Raw genomic sequence first — 4,678 nt, 5'->3', positions numbered from 1 at the left:
AAGAGGGGAAAAAAAAAAGTGCCAGGCCCACCATGTTTAGGGCCTTTAATCCACTTCCTAAGGGGAGTGGTTAATTAGCCTGATTGGCAGGTGGGCGCACAGGTGTGGTCAGGTAAGGGAATAAGATCACACAGGGGCATGGTGAAGGCATGGTCTTCCAGCTTGCAAATCTAATCAATTTTATCCTATATGCCTGCCTAAATCAGAGTACCTATACCCATTCCTTGATTTATTTCACCACACCCACTTCTTTATTTCTCCAAATCTGCTCTTCCTCTAATTTCCTCTCTGCACGAATAACTGGCATCACTATCCACCCAGGCACTCACACGGAGAGCATAAATCTCACCTCAACACTAAAGCAAGGCGGTGGAAGCTGTGGAGTCAGGTGCTGGACTGCAGTCCTGGCTTCCCATGGATTAGCTTTGGGGAGTTAGGCAAAAATTCCTCTGTGCTTATCCTGGTCCGTTGCCTGTTACTGAAGACAGAATACTGTAGACCGGTGATTGACAAGGAAAAGAGGTTGTTTGGCTCCGAGCTCTGAGCTGGGAAGGTGCTGGCATTTACGGGCTTCCTGTGAGCCCAGACAATTACCCCTGTGGGTGAGGATGTGGGTACAGGGGGCTGCTGGTGGGAAAGAAATGAACATTATTTTTAAAGGGGAAGTGTGATTATTTTTATTGATATTTAACGGATTGCTTTATATATAATTTAGATGCCACGAAGCTCACCCATTTAAAGTGGAGAGTCAAATGATTTTCAGTGAATTCACAGAGTTGAACAGCCATCAGCATAATACAATTTTAAGTGTACAATTCAGTGGCTTTTAGTATATCTGGAGCTGGGCAACCATTACCATTGTCTATATAATTCCAGAACATTCTCACCACTATTAGCTAATTCCAGAACATTCCAATCACCCCAAACTGAAACTCTCTACCCATTAGCAGTTATTCTCCATACCCACTTCTTGATCTTCACTCACTTAGCATTTAGTTTCTGTCTATAGATTTTCCTGTCATTGCATTCAATAAATGATAGTTTATGACATGTGGTCTTTTTGTGTCTGGCTCCTTTCACTTAGCATGCATTCAAAGTTCACCCATACTGCAGAGTATATCAGTACTTTCTTCCTGTTCATTGCTAAACAATATTCCAGTGTATGGACACACCTCATCTTGTTTATAGTCAATGGACAGTTCTTTGTTTTCATGTCCCTTTTTTTAATGTCACAATCACATTTCTAGGGGTTTTCCAAAGCAGCTATTGAAAGTGCAATAAATTAATAAGACTTGCAATTATGAGCTTACTGTCCATATGCGTAGCACACACACATACAGACCACTCACATTATAGGGTCATAACATTTGAACTGTTTCTGTTTAGAGCTTATAATCTATGTAGTTGTGGAAATTATCTTTGTAAAGATTTATTTATTTTTTTTTTGAAAGTCAGAGTTACACAGAGAAAGGAGGAGAGGCAGAGAGAGGTCTTCCATCTGCTGGTTCACTCCCCAATTGGCCTCAATGGCCAGAGCTGCGCTGATCTGGAGCCAGGAGCCAGGAGCTTCTTCCGGGTCTCCCATGTGGGTGCAGGGGCCCAAGCACTTGGGCCATCTTCTACTGCTTTCCCAGGCCATAGCAGAGAGCTGGATTGGAAGAGGAGCAGCCAGGACTAGAACTGGTGCCCATAGGGGATGCTGCCACTGCAAACAGAGGCTTTACCTGCTATGCCACAGCACCGGCCCCTGGAAATTATTTAAATTGTATCCATGTACACAGACATATGCATTCCCCTCAGGATATACCTCTGGGAGGCCAATTTCTTCCTTTTTTTTTTTTTTTACATTTATTTGTTTATTTGAAAGTGAGAGTTACATAGGAGAGAGAGAGAGAGAGAGGGAATCTTCCATCCACTGCTTCACTCCCCAGATGGCTGCAATGGCCAGGGCTAGGCCACGCTGAAGCCAGGAGCCAGGAGCTTCTTCTGGGTCTCGCACATGGGTGCAGGGGCCCAAGGACTTGGGCCATCCTTCACTGCTTTCCCAGGCCATAGCAGAGAGCTGGATCAGAAGTGGAGCAGCTGGGACAGGAACCCTCCCATAGAACCTCACCTATATGGGGATACTGGCCTTGCAGGTGGCAGCTTTACCCTCTAGGCTACAATGCAGGACCCTGGGAGGCCAATTTCTATATCATAGAGTATGGCTATCTTCAGATCATCAAATCTTAGAAACTTATTTTTAAAGAAATTTGACAAAAAGTTGTTCATATATTTTTTTATCATGTACAAGTGTTGTTTTGATATATATCTATATAGGCCGGCGCCACGGCTCAATAGGCTAGGCTAATCCTCCGCCTTGCGGCGCCGGCACACCGGGTTCTAGTCCTGGTCGGGGCACCGGATTCTGTCCCAGTTGCCCCTCTTCCAGGCCAGCTCTCTGCTGTGGCCAGGGAGTGCAGTGGAGGATGGCCCAGGTGCTTGGGCCCTGCACCCCATGGGAGACCAGGAGAAGCACCTGGCAGCGCGCCAGCCGTGGCAGCCATTGGAGGGTGAACCAACAGCAAAGGAAGACCTTTCTCTCTGTCTCTCTCTCTGTCTCTCTCTCTCTCACTGTCCACTTTGCCTGTCAAACAAACAAAAAAAAAAAAAAAAGGAAAGCCTGAAAAAAAATATATCTATATAAATATACTATGGAATGGCTAATGTATGCATCACCTCACATGCCATTTTGTGTGTGTGTGATGACAGCACTTAAAGTCGCTCTTGGCATTTTCAAGAACAATTCATTTTACTAACTGCAGTCACCACAGTGTACCACAAATCTCTTGAACGTGTTCTTCCTTAACTGAGTTGTGTCTCCCCAGTCCTCCACGCACGCCCAGGCCGTGGAAACCACCACTCCACTCTCTGGATGAGTTCGGTTTTATAAACGAGATTCGGCAGCACTTGTCTCTCTGCTTGCCTTACTCCTCTTAGCATCCTTGTCCCCCCACCAGCGCTGTCACAAACGGCGTCGGATAGGATTCCGCTGTGCCTGTCCTGCGGCTCCTCCTTCACCCATCCAGCGGTTGGCGGGTGCTGTGAACTCCCGGTCTTGCCCCAAACACCGAGCGCGCTCCGCGTCCTCGGGCTCTGCGCCTGGAACTCTCCTGGTCTTTCGAGGCCCTTTCAAACCCTCTCGTCCCTGTGCTAGGTCTGTTCACGCTCGGACACGCATTTGCCAGTTCCCTTTCCACTCTTGTTAAAGTCAGAGCTTCCAAGGTCTGCCTCCTCCTGAGGTACGGATGCTTTAAAATTCCCCCTGGAGTCGCTCCACAGCAAGCGCGCGCTATTCCTTTAACTCTGGAAACTCCTTTATGTTCAGACCACTCTTTTTAAGACGTGTTTTTATCTACTTCAGAGAGGGGAGAAGGACGGAGCTGGGCGCCGACGGCTCTGGGCGACGCCCAGGCGCGTCCACAGGTGCGCGGGAGCTCTGGGCTGGGGTCGCGCTGGTTTGCAAAAATCCTTTGCATTCCCCGCCCTCTCCGGGCGCTTGGGTATGGCGGGTCCTGGAGGCAGAGCGGCCACAGGACCGGCTGACCCCAGCCCCGATCCTGGCGACCCTCGAGCCCCAGCCCCTGCCGGCAGAGACCCTCGAGCGCCACCGGGACGCACGCCCCGCCACAGTCTCCGTCTTCCAGCGTCCCTGCGCCGCCCCTGTTTCCGCTCAGCGTCTCTCTCCGCGGTCTCTCACCGTGGAGTCCCCAAGGAAACTCGGAACTCCTGATTCTAAGAGCACAGAAACGGCGGTTTTCCACCCTAAACTAGATGCTGTAGTGAGTGTTTGGCAGCACTGAAAGCACGTCTCCCACATGGTCTAGCGGTTAGGATTCCTGGTTTTCACCCAGGCGGCCCGGGTTCGACTCCCGGTGTGGGAAACTGGAAGTCTCACTGTAGATGTTTTGTGGGGGAGGCGGAATAGCGGAAGACATTTTATACTTGTGAGCCGCCCTAAGAAACACTTTGCCTTCCTCACCCTGGGCAAAGCCACTTTCCTAGTACTTTGCATGACACAGATATGATTAACAAGCCAGAGCGATTATGTCAGGATTCCTGAGCAGGTGAGGAGCTGCCTCCATCACCTGCTACAACCTTGGGAAGACAGCAAGGAATCCAGGACTGCGCAAGGGCTCAGTGCCGGGTTGATAAAATCCAGCGTGAGCAGCTCCTAAGGGCCCCTGTCCCCAGGCTGGTGCCTTGCAGACACAGTCTCCTGACCTGCTTCGTGTCCAGCAGAGTGCGGTGGTCTCAGCCGCAGACAGACCAAAGCGGGCTGGGCTTTGGTCCTACCCCGAGGCTGCACTGGCCTTAGAGGGAGGAGGGCTCTGGATGTGATCCAGCACTGTGGCTTTCATGGACACAGGACAAGAAGTCTCAGCCTATCACAGGCCCAGGGAGAGGCTTGTAGGGATGGATTATTAAATTCCTCCTATGAGGCTATCATTACCTGAATACCAAAATCAGACAAAACAGAACAAAAATGAAAGCTATAGGCCAATATTCTTGATAAACATAGATGAAAATATCTGCAATGAAATAGTAGCTCTAGAGGAAAAAATAAAAAGTTTTTTTTTAAAGTTCATATATTACACATGAAAATGAATTTTATTGTATGTTCATTTATAATTCAATA

General features: G+C 48.8%; 1 non-coding gene across 1 annotated transcript; it reads left to right on the top strand.

Annotated features, from left to right (window-relative positions):
- The first annotated feature begins 3,851 nt into the window (after nucleotides 1-3,851).
- TRNAE-UUC (transfer RNA glutamic acid (anticodon UUC)) lies at nucleotides 3,852-3,923 on the top strand. Its single transcript has one exon. It is a non-coding gene; the product is annotated as a tRNA-Glu (tRNA).
- Nucleotides 3,924-4,678: the final 755 nt, after the last annotated feature.

The sequence above is a fragment of the Oryctolagus cuniculus genome, chromosome 18 (genome assembly GCF_964237555.1).
Source record: "Oryctolagus cuniculus chromosome 18, mOryCun1.1, whole genome shotgun sequence".
In the NCBI taxonomy this organism is placed as follows: Eukaryota; Metazoa; Chordata; class Mammalia; order Lagomorpha; family Leporidae; genus Oryctolagus; species Oryctolagus cuniculus.
Note: the sequence above shows the minus strand (reverse complement) of the source record. Positions and strands in the feature narration are given on the sequence as shown.